The following is a 12,644-nucleotide window of genomic DNA, read 5'->3' as shown; positions in this document are numbered from 1 at the left end:
TCATGGCCTGAGTCAAAGGCAGACACTTAACCAACTGAACCCAATACTGTTTTTTTCTTCTAATACTGTTTTTTAATAAGAAAAACCACACACTTGAATACCTAATAGCTTAACGTTATGATTATAATTAAAATATTTATGTAAATGATGAAACTTATTTTATTTTTTATTTTTTGAAACTTTTTATTTTAATATGACAGGTTAAACATTAATGAATTTGATAACAGTATTAAATATAAGAATTAGCACATACTAACTTTAATCTGTTGTATTTATAAGACTCATTTAAATACTTAGAAGGGTTCTATTTGTTAGGTAGTAGAAGTACTAAAGGAGAAAAATTGATCAAAGGTGATTGTTAAAATTCGATACATTAATTAAATAGAAGGAAATATTTGTCATTGAAAACTAAAAGCTTAAGGGTTAATAGGTTTTAAAATTTGAATATAAAAAAAATAAAAAATAATAAAATTTGAATATAAAACAATTATTTTTAAATGCTAATATAACTACGAATTTTATTTTCTGTGCACAAAAGCCACCCTCAAAGACACCAAAAGAATTTCCCATTAACAATAATAAATGTGAGATTCAGTGAACTTTGTAATATATTCGGCTTATAGCCCTAAAATGCTTATGAATTTTTCTCATTCTGAGTACCAGATTCCTGACTACTAATTAGTCAGGTTTCACCCAGTCAAATTACCTATATTTTATAGTTTGTAACTTGAAGAATAGTCGAATCTATAATCTAAAATCTATGATGAAAACTATATATACTTTTTTTATACATAACTTTTTACATACAAAGGAAAAAATAACTATAAAAATACAGTTATTACAGAGCTGCAGTCTAAGAGAGGAGCAACATGACCAGGGTAAATAGTTGTTCATTACGGAGACATGTAGGTGTGTAGTGATGTCAGCAAGATGTCCAAATAAAATGCTCTTTGTTTACATCCCATTCTCAACACTCTTCCACATTATTAATCATCTTGAAAACGCAAGTCTAAACCACAATGGGCTATTGCATCACACCTGTTGGAATGGCTATTATTAAAAAGACAAGAGGCGTTGATGAGGATGGGTAGTTAAACCTTGTGCATCTTTGGAACATAAATTGGTATAGCCACTTGGAAACAGCAGAAAGGGTTCTCAAAAAATGAAAAATATAACTACCATATGATCCAATAATCAATCTCTCTGTTGGATGTCTATCAAAGAATATGAAATCACTGTCCCAAAGAGATATCTGTATCCTCATGTTTATTGGGGCTTTATTTACAATACCCAAGACATGGACACAGCCTAAGCTTCCATCAGTGAATAAATGGATAAATAAGATGTGGCATATATAATAAACAGAAAATTATTTAGCTGAAATAAAGAAAGAAATACAGCCATTTACAACAATATGGTTATACCTTGAGTATGTTATGCTAAGTGAAATAAGTCAGACACGGACAAATACTGTGTGATATCACTTATATTTAGAATCTTAAAAAAATAAAAAGCTGAACTAATAGAAACAGAGTATAATGGTGATTTTTCAAGGACTAGACAGTGGGAGAAATGGGGACATATTGGTCAACAGGTAGAAATCTTCAGTGATAAGGCGGTTAAGTTCTGGAGATCTAATGTACAGTATGTCATTTATAGTTAGTAATACTATATTAAATATGAAAAAGTTGAGTGGAGAATATGTCTTAAAATTTTCATTACAAAAAATGATTAGTTATTTGAAGTGATGGATATGCTAAGTAATCTTTTGTGGTAATCATTTCACAGTATATGCATGTAGCAAATAATCACCCATATGATTTAAATTTACACAATGTTATGTTTATTTTATCTTAATAAAGCTACATGGATGGGTAGAAAGCACCTAGATAGATTGTTGCTTAGTTATACAAGGTGATTATTATCCTGTTGTATCTCCTAGAAAGTGAAGAAGCAGCTAGTAGCAACAGAAATCAATAAATTGTCATGAATGACAAATATCAGACATTTGTAGGATTTGAGAAAAATAGAGAGGGAAGAATATAGAAGTAGAGAAGGTCAAATAAACATGGCATCAGGCAAGGCTATAAGAAAGAAAACTATTAAAAAAATGTGAAAGGGTTGGACAGAAGGCTGTGGCAGGTGTCGCCAAAGGGTCAAAGGATTGAGTTGCTTGATAATTCAGTTTTAAGTTATAACTTGTTCTATGCTGTGCTAAAATTTGTCTTTAATATTTAGTGAAACACTTTTGTCCAAATTAGTATAACCAATGGCTCTGGGGTCTGAAGAAAGGGGAGATTTTCCACGGTTAGGAATATAAAAGGCAGAGAGAAAAGTACAATCTTAGAATGTAAAATTGAGAATTCAGCAGAAGCAAGAAATTTGATCAAGGTATGCCTCCTAAACCCACACAAGACTGCGAGGTGCCTGGACTTTCCATATAAAGTGGAGTAGGAACTCAAAGTAGTTTGTATTTAAAGACAGAAAGATATGGACAACGACAATGAATATAAATAAAAAAAGGGAACCTCAGTTAGTTAAGTGTCTGCTTTGGTTCTAGTCAATTATCCCAGAGTCCTGGGATCAAGCCCTGTGTAGGGCTCCCTGCTTAGGGGGGGCATCTGCTTCTCCTTCTGCCTTTGCTCCCTATCCCCCACTCTTGCTCACACATGCACTCTGTCTCACGCATAAAAGATAAGTAAAGTATTTAAAAAGAAATAAATATCTGATGAACAACAGATAATTGGAAGATTTAATGACATTCCAGTGACAAACATATGGATTACTTTTATATGTAATGAAATGTAAAAGATGGACAGTAGACACTTTCTCCTCTACAAGGAATTGGCAAGAACATTTACTGCATCAGAGAGAATCTGTGAACTGGCTCACACTGTAATCTTCTCTTAGCCTTGCCATGGCTCTTTATAAACTTTCTGGTGATAGCCTATAAAATTTGCTGGGGTCAGATACCTGTCTTGAAAATTGTCCAGAAAACACTTCTCATTTTCTCAAGTTATGTTCCTTGTGTCTATATTCACAGCTTTATCTTTGGTTTGGAAACTGGCTTATACTCTGTTCTTTAGGTAACCCTTAGCTCTACCTGCTTCCTTAATGTCAATGTTATCTATCACTTTAGTTACAAATATTCCTCTGTTAGCATAACCTTCATCAAAGCCCTGCTTCTTTCTTCTGACAACCAAGGGATAGGGATAAAAACATTATTTCCATATTTCAGGAGAAACTCTTTGTGTTGTTTGCGGCTTTTTGTATCCTCAGATATCTACCAATTAAGACATGTAATAATGTTCTATAGTTTTTTTCTTACAACATATTTGCAACTATAACTACAAACTCTGGGAAGAACTTTTTTTTAAATTTTTATTTATTTATGATAGTCACAGAGAGAGAGAGAGAGAGAGAGGCAGAGACATAGGCAGAGGAAGAAGCAGGCTCCATGCACCGGGAGCCCGACGTGGGATTCGATCCCAGGTCTCCAGGATCGTGCCCTGGGCCAAAGGCAGGCGCCAAACCGCTGTGCCACCCAGGGATCCCATGGGAAGAACTTTTTTAACTGAAAGATTAAATTCTTAAAATTACATGAAAGTATTTGTCATGAATCTACAAAGTTTATAGAAATCATTTTCAAATGTCCTCCATCCAGAGGCCTCTAGCTAGAAAGTAACAGATTAGAAGAGCCATTCTGAGACCATAGCCAAGTTTGCCAACTTCAACTGGTCTACCCCAACCCTCCTTGTAATTAGTATTCATCTTCCAGCTGAGATGCTTTGGAGAAAAACATGAGGCAAATCAGCAGGATTTCTTATTAGTAACTAAAGCAAAAATAGAAAATGTCATTAAACAAAAACTCTTACTGAATTGTATGGGCTAGCAGCTAACCCTTTAAAAAAATCGGATGCATGAATAAGAGTAATCAATAGCTGGTATCATTGCTTCTTTTACATAAGGAGCAACTAGCTATGGAAAGAGATGCAGACAACCTAGCAGGTTATTTCTGAGAAGGAATCACAGATGGAAAGAGAGCCCTTCCTAACATCCTTCATTCACAGTGAACATAAAGCCAACACTATTTCTCTGGTGGAATGAAGCCTCTTGTTTAATTACAATGACAGCCCTCTTACAAGTATAGCTTCTACTCCCCTTTCAGGAAGAACTTTCTTGAGCTATTTCAAATAACAAATTATTTGGTAGTTTAAATCACTTCAAGAGAGTATATTTTTCTGAAGAATGAACTTAAACCAGCTGTATGAGAAACAATGCCATGCAAAGGGAACCTAAGAGAATGGAACTCTCAGTTACTGGCTCTAATCAAAGCCAATTCCTATATCTAAGCTTCATAGTTTTATAATAATTAAAATACCTGTGAATGTTGCCTTCCTTATTTATCCCTAATTGTTGGGCCCTTTCATGTCCTAGTGAGAGAAAGATTCCCAAAGTTCTTTTCTTGCACCTACAAGAAATTATGAGAGTGAATAGAATAATATTTATTTGCCTTTTCATCTATCTTACCCTATTTCCATGTCCCATAGGTAAGAGATTTAAGAGGTATTATATAATTTTCATTTGCAGATAAACATGCATGTATATCTATAGTAGGTCAGACAAAATCCTATGCACTTTCACAAATATTGTTTTTTTAAATTACCTTTTCTGCAAGATGTAATTATATCATTTTACAGTTTATAAAACTGAGACTTCATGAAAGTAAAATATTAGGTCAGTTGCCAAAGGTCAGTTGGCTAATGTGGAAGAGAATTGGGTTTTAGAACCTGGTATTTCCTTGGAGAGCCTGATAGGTAAGACATTCGAATTTTCTTGGGGAGAGAAACAAGGTAATGTTTTTATTGTATGTTGACAAACATAGAAAGTAATCAGTAAATGGTTGTGCAATAAATCTTAAGTCACTACTCCTTTTCTACTTGGCCACGTCTTCTTGTCCCTTACGTGTCTTCTGCCCCTCAATGCAAATCTGTGTAGAGTAAGTCACAACATTCAGCATTAAGGTTTGTAAAAGTACTGAGTGGCATATTTCAAGAAATACTCATTTAAACTTGGAGCCATTAAATGAGCCTGAACTCAATGTATAACTTAAGGTGATCATGGGCGGTAATACATGATAACCGACAGCATGGAAGGGGCAGGCCAGGTACAATAGTAATGTAATAGACAATAGTACTATACTTTTAAAATAACTGTCTACCCTAATGAAACCTTAATCCACTGTCCTCATTTACATTGGCTTCTTATACATTTCTCCTGTTTAGGAGTAGAGTTGAATACCTGAAGAGGTCAGTCACTGAGATTAGGTACTACTAAAAAACAATGGCATTGTATAAACCCTTGCAAAATGCATCACCAGAGCTGAGGTAACATAATCATTGGTAGATATTCTTTTCTCCTCTGTTTTTCTCTCTGTACAAGAAAGAATCAATCAGATTACCCCATGGAATAAAACTGAGACAAATTTAATTGGAGCTAGGCAGGCAGTGCACAAAAATGTAGATGTATACTTACACTTCCTTCTCTTCTAGATGTGTGTGGTTTCTCTTACTTCATTGAAAGCACAGGCCCAGCTCATATGATACCAAATTATAGGGCAGTAGACTTCCCTTTTCACCACAGCTTTTCATAACAATTTCCAATTAGTAATTCACTCGGTGTACCAGTGTTACATAATTTTTCTCTCATTGTATTATTTTTTGTTTGACAGTGAGGGGAAGTATTGGAGAGGGATTCAGAATGTATGTGTGGATGAGAATATTTTTCCATGGTTCTAAATTTCATGTTAAATGAGTTTAAGAACTTGGTAACCTCATTATGAATATATAAGTAATCTGTAGATGTTACTGGCACAGAAAATGAATAATTTTTTCACTTAAAGGAGAGAAGTTGAACTTTTTGGAATACTTCCATTATCTTAAGAATGTGCATTTCAAGAAGCCCTCAGGTCCCATAGATTACACCTAGACAATAAGGCTTCCCCACCCCTGAGGTGACACCAATACTGTTTCTGCTAAGTACAAAAGAGAAAATTGACTGTATCTTTTCCAAGGCAATTGGCAATAGGGCTGTAGTTATCTTTTTTTTTTTTTTTTTTCATTTTTAAAATAGCCAAAACCAAAGGAACAGCCTGACCAGTTAACCTGCCTACACAATTGCAGGGCAATGAGGATCACATGTCTTTGGGGCTGGCTCTGCCTCCCCCAACCTGTATTCAGCAAAGGTACCATCTTCTAAGCGAAATGACACTTTGACAACTGCAGTCATTATAAGACAAATGCAGTTCTCGGGAATTGGAAACACTCTACTGTCAGCTTCCTGGCTCAGGATGTTCCCAGGCTAATGATTATCTCACAGCTGCAAACCTTGGAGGATGCTGCTCTTTCGTTAAGGCTCAATGAAGATTTCTTCTCTGGGGTACCCAGACTGGATGCTGGGTGGATTTCTTCTCCACTGCCACATCAGTCTGACCAAATGAAAGAAGAAAAAAAAAGAAATGTCTGTGACTTAGACTATTTCCTCTTCTCAGGTTTTGGAAAGGTCTTCCCCTAGGTAGCCTTGGTATCTTGAATGATTTAACCCCACACCTAAAAGACCTGTGAGACAGGGTTCAGCCTTTCATGTGGACATTTGTGACAAAATGGGAGTCTCTATCCTTGCTTTTTTATTGTGATTTTAAACCACAATACATCTGAAATCAGGAGACTTGGGTTGTACTTCCAACTCCATCACAAATTTTTTACCTTCTCTGGATTTCATTTTCTCTATTTCTAAAATGAGCTCTTTAGGTTAGATGGTTTTAAGGTTTTCTCAATGTCAAATATCTTTAATCTTTACAGACTTTTTAATTTGCTTCAAGCTAACGATAGCTTGAGATGCAAACTGTCACATTAGTTGGCATCATATTGTAAACTATCCTCCCCCCATACAGACACAGTCTATTTAAGGACAATGAGAATCAATGCTATTGAAAATCTGCAAAAACGTCAAGCACTATTATTTTTTATTTCAATCCTCATGCAAGTTTTAGAATTTTTTTTTAAAGATTTTATTTATTTATCCATGAGAGAAACAGAGAGAGAGAGAGAGGTAGAGACACAGGCAGAGGGAGAAGCAGGCTCCATGCAGAGAGCCCGATGTGGGACTTGATCCCAGGATTTCAGGATCACATCCTGGGCAGAAGGCAGAAGGTAAACTGCTGAGCCACCCAGGGATCCCCAAGTTTTAGAATTTATATCATTATATAAATTTTTCAAGTAAAGAAACCAATAACTTGATAGATTAAAAAGCTTGAGGAATTACTTTGCTTGCAAATAGCAGTTTGAGGATTGTAAAGCTATGTTTATTGCACATTTTTATGGTGCCTTCTACTATATATCTATTTACATTATTCACTGATAAAAAGTCTTCTATTTTTTTAAAGATTATTTGTCAATAATTTATAGAATAATTTATAGAATGTGCCAGGCTATTTTCTAAATACTGAGAATATACATCCTGCCATCACAGAACTTATGTTCTAGTGGGGAGGAAAGATAATATACAATAAAAATAATGGGTAAATATCTGGCTATCATGCATTACTAGACAGTGATAAAAAACAAACAGAAGAATAAATGCTGGCAAAGGGATTGAGGTTATTGAAGTGTTAATGAAGGTGAGGATAGTGTGCCTATTTGAATGGGGGTAGAATAAAAATTTTCATTATGGAGGTGATATCTGAGGAAAGGACCCACAGAGGTGAGGGAATAAGCCATGCAGATAACTTGAAGATCTAAGGTATAAGCAGAGGGAACAGTAAATATAAAGCTCCTGAAGAATTAGTGTCCTGTAATGTACAAGGAGCAATCAGTGAGGACCCAGTGAATGGAAGGTGGGAAAGACACATCAGAGAGATAATGAGGTCATGGGTGATGGTAGGAAATGGACTCTACAAGGTCTTACAGGCCATTAGAAATTCTTTGCCCTTAATTTCAAGTGAGGCATAAGCCATTGGAGGCTTCTGAGGGGAGGAATAACCTATTTAACTTACATTGTGAAAGATATTTCTGGTTGCTAGGTAAATAGAATATATAGGAATAATGGAGGAAGTGGAGAGAACAGTTAGGGTCTATTGGTCATGATGATCTAGATGAGATATGATATTGGCTTAGACTAGGCCTACAGTGGTGGCATAGAAATAGTTAGAAGTGGTAAGAGTCTGGGTATTTGAAGATAGAACCCACAGAACTTCCTGAATTGAATGAGAGGTAAGAATAAAGAGGAGAACTAAGAAGGGGCCTATAGTTTTTGATCTCAGGAACTGTAAGTTTGTAGTTATCACGTGAGATACAGAAGACTTATGGAGAAGCAAATGTGGGGGGATACATTAGGAGTTTTGGATGCTGAATATTTGGGTGTTTAAAATTAGATTTTAAGTTTGGCTTATGTATTAAATACCCATGGAGACATTAGGGAGTTCATTATATGAGATCAGAGTTCAGAGGTCTGAAGTAGAGATACAAAATTTTAAATAATCAGCCTATATATGGTACTTCAGTCCTTTGAGAATGTATGATCTTTCTATGGAATCAGAGTAAATACAAACAAACAAACCCAAGAATTCCAAGAACTAACCCTGATGTATTCCAGTATTTATGGAATGAGGACTAAGGAAAAACCATCAAAAGATTATGAAAAGTATCAGCGAAAAGGTAGGTAGAAAACCAGGATCTGTAGTTTCCTAGAAGCCAAGCAGGGAAGAAAGCCTTTCAAGGATGAGGAAATGATTCTGCCACACATCAGTGATAGGTACAATAATATGCCATCTGGAAATTTACTGATTGATATAGCAAAGTAAAAATCTTGGTAACGAAGATCTTGGTAGAGACCAACTCCCCCATCCCCTCAACCCAAAATTGACTGAATTGCATTTAAGAGAACATGCAAGGAAAGAAATTGAGGCTGTAAGACAAGACAACTCTTAGAATTCTTAGGAATTTTGCTCTAAAGGGAGAAAAATGTGGTAGTAATTGACATGAAGCCATTATAAGGATAATAAAGATGGTTGCTAACAGACAGCATCTGAAAATTCTTTACTTTTTTAATATAGCAAAGAAACAACAGGATCAAGGTTGATAAGCATTACAATTCAGACGATCAGTAAATACTTACCGAATGCCTTCTCTGTGTCAGGTGCTTCTCTAAGGCACTGGATACACAGCAGTGAACCTGCAGAGAAGTCTGTTTACAAAGGAAAAAGTTCTGTGCAGAGAATTGAAACAGAGTTTGCATAAAAGGAAGAGTGACCAATGGCTATTAGAGATTGCATGTTCAAAAATGCAGTTCAAGAGATCTCCAAGACTGCCTTTAAGTTAAATAATTCTCTCGAAGGACCCACCAAATTCAGAAAAGCCCTGATACGTGGGGCTGCAGTTCATTAAAGTAAAAGGATGTGAGCTAAAATCAGCCAAGGAATGATTCACATAGGGCAGAGTCAGGAGATAAGAGATGTTAAACCTACGTCATTGTCCCTCTCAGTGGAGTCATGCAGACAGCAGTTACATCTACCAGCAACAATGTGTAGCAATATTTATGGAATATTCCCAATCAGAGAAGATCACTGAAACCTTGGTGCCCAGCATTTTATTGCAAGTCAGTCACAGAAGCATGACTACTCATAGTACTCAGCCTTACTAAATTGTGACCCTACTTAACTCAGTCTCTGGCCCCTTCAGTGGGCAAGCTGAGAGCAGTGGCCTAAGGCCCCATCAAAACTAATGTTGTTAAAATAAACTGTTTGTTGTGGCCCAAGAATCCAGGAAAAGGAACTCTTACAAGCCAGAACATTCCAAGACGTTAGAGGTTGCTTTGCAGGAACAGTCCAAGGGCCAAAATTTTCCTTGGAAGGTGTTCTCTCATACTGTAGTGTAGAATTTTAATGTTTTCATGTAACTATCCATATCTTTAAATAATCTTTAAAAGGTTCTGGTATTGTCTTACTTAAACAACTCTCAGCTTCCAGAAGCTCAGCTAGAATTTCTGAATATTTTAGCAGTTTAATCTGATTTTTCCTTCTATTCTTTTGGCTAAAAACTGTTTGGTAGTTTGAAATTTATTTGATTTCAAGAAAGCTCTGGGCTGAATCAACTGTGTCCAAGTTGGTAAACAAATTATTTTTAATTACTGAGCAGCTTGAAATAATTTAACCATTTTCATTCAGAAGATGAAAAAGATGGAATACATTTTGTGACAGCTGAAAACTAGTATCATATTAGACAATCTAAGAACAAAAATAATCTTTAACAGACCTGGGAATATAGAATTTCAAACCCATTGTTTCTCATGACAGAAATAAATATTTCAAGTTGTAAAAAATAAAAGATTAAAAAAATAGACATCCACTTACAGTCCAAAAAGAGATAACTAAAATGCACAAAGTAAATAACCTTCAAGATATAAACTATAACTATTGTCACAGTGTTTTAGAGAACCCCTAAATACCTTATCACAGCAATCCACATATCCCCTCCTGCATATATTCTGAAGTTTTTGAATTTGCCATATTACTATCATCAATAACCAAGAAACAAAATGTGGTAGTTTCTCTGACACAGAACAGCTTGCAAGCACATGCTCAGAAATCAAATATGAAGGGAAGAATAATAACTGATTATTTACTCTGAAAAAAACTTTGTGTTCAAAGAGGAAATATTAGTTTATTAGTTTTATCAGTTTTGAAGTCTCTATCAGTTTAGGAGAAGAAAGGAATTGGAGGACAGAGATTGAGTTTGAGGTGCTTGATGTGGTACTTGCAACTGCTCTATATTTTCTTCTTTTTTTAAGATTTATTTATTTATTTAATTGTGATAGACATAGAGAGAGGAGAGAGAGAGAGAGAGAGAGAGGCAGAGACACAGGAGGAGGGAGAAGCAGGCTCCATGCCAGGAACCCAATGCGGGACTCGATCCCGGGACTCCAGGATCGCGCCCTGGGCCAAAGGCAGGTGCTAAACCGCTGAGCCACCCAGGGATCCCCTGCTGTATATTTTCAAGGGTTCTCCTTCAGAGCAGCTCATGCTTGATTTCTAAGGGCTATCCTTCATCACATCTCTAGATCACTAAAAGAAGGATAAGCATTAGTTTATCGTTTACCATCTTTTAAGTAATCCTATCCTAACTACATATTTTAGTATTATCTAATTGTTTTTTTTAATCCTATAATGATGATGTTATTATGCCCATTTTATAGAGAAAAAAAATAAGGACTGGAGACACTGGATAACTTGCCTAAAGATAGAAGGCTAGTAAGGAGCAGGAGTGAAACCTGAACCTCGTTCTATCCCTGAATTTGAAACTGTGGAGGTGTTTTATAGAGATCCAAAGGATCAGATTCATGAAGGTCATTGGTCATGAATGAGTCTGCAGAATAAACACTTAAGGTAATTTTTCATTAAAAAATAATGGAGCCAGAAAAGAAATGCTTATTGAGCATTAGAACTCCTCGGCGGTGCTGGCCTACAGAAAAGAAAATAAACCTCAAAGGACACACAGTCTAGTCAGGAAGAAAAGATTCTCCAATCCATAATTATAGTCCACTTTGATTGGTGGTGTAAACGAGTGGGTTGTGGGACATAGGAGCGAGTACTCTGTTCTATTCCGAGTTTAACAAGGATCATATGAGAGTTGTACTCAAAGCATGAATTCTTCAAGGAGGTGAACTGTGGAAGGAAATTCCAGGTGAAAATGTATAAAGTATAAAGAAAGGCACAGAAGCATGAAAGATTGCAGACTGGTTAATGAAGGAGGAATTTAATGATTTGACCATAGCATGCCATGTTCGAAGGGATTTAAGAGGCGATAAGACTGAGAACAGTTTAGGATCAGATTACCTATTTTAGGAAATCTGGAGTCTATTGCATAGTCAAAGAATAATCATTGAGAAGGGAATGTATGAATAGATATCTGTGTATTGGAGTTTTTTAAATGCTTGCTTTTTTATGCCTTAAGGATTGGAACAGTTTCTCCCTGGAGTTAGATGGCTTTTATTTAGAAAAAATATCTTGATGAGTTACTTTGAATGTGAAAGATATAACATGTTCTCTTTTTCTCCTGCCTTCCTTCACTGGGACATAGTTTGAAAAGAGACAGTAAGACAAAATGATATGTAAGCTGGACTGCATAATAATTTATAGTATAGAAAAAGAAGTGAGAGAAGAGAAAAAGCTGAGCTGCATCACAAGTGGGCAGAGAGAAAGAAACCACTGTTATGATTTTGAGCATTGAGAATGCCTGAAATATTCCTCTTTTTTTTAATTTTTATTTATTTATGATAGTCACAGAGAGAGAGAGAGAGAGGGAGAGAGAGAGAGGCAGAGACACAGGCAGAGGGAGAAGCAGGCTCCATGCACTGGGAGCCCGACGTGGGATTCGATCCCGGGTCTCCAGGATCGCGCCCTGGGTCAAAGGCAGGCGCCAAACTGCTGCGCCACCCAGGGATCCCTATTCCTCTTTTTTTAAGATTGTATTTATTTATTCATGAGAGACAAAGAGAGAGGCAGAGACCCAGGCAGAGGGAGAAGCAGGCTCCCTGCAGGGACACCCTATATGGGACTGAGGCCCAGAACCCTGGGATCACACCCTGAG

At 36.2% G+C, this 12,644-nt stretch overlaps 1 long non-coding RNA gene across 1 annotated transcript in view; it reads left to right on the top strand.

The window, feature by feature from the left end:
• The first annotated feature begins 8,113 nt into the window (after positions 1–8,113).
• The window catches only part of LOC140615145 (uncharacterized), an 82,998-nt gene continuing 78,467 nt past the window's right edge, over positions 8,114–12,644 (top strand). Inside the window, exon 1 of the long non-coding RNA XR_012015829.1 lies at positions 8,114–8,270. This is a non-coding gene — a long non-coding RNA (uncharacterized lncRNA). The remainder of the gene's footprint in view (positions 8,271–12,644) is intronic.

The sequence above is a fragment of the Canis lupus genome, chromosome 23 (assembly GCF_048164855.1).
Source record: "Canis lupus baileyi chromosome 23, mCanLup2.hap1, whole genome shotgun sequence".
NCBI classification, from domain to species: domain Eukaryota; kingdom Metazoa; phylum Chordata; class Mammalia; order Carnivora; family Canidae; genus Canis; species Canis lupus.
The sequence above is the reverse complement of the archived record's forward strand: the minus strand, read 5'-3'. Positions and strand labels throughout refer to the sequence as shown.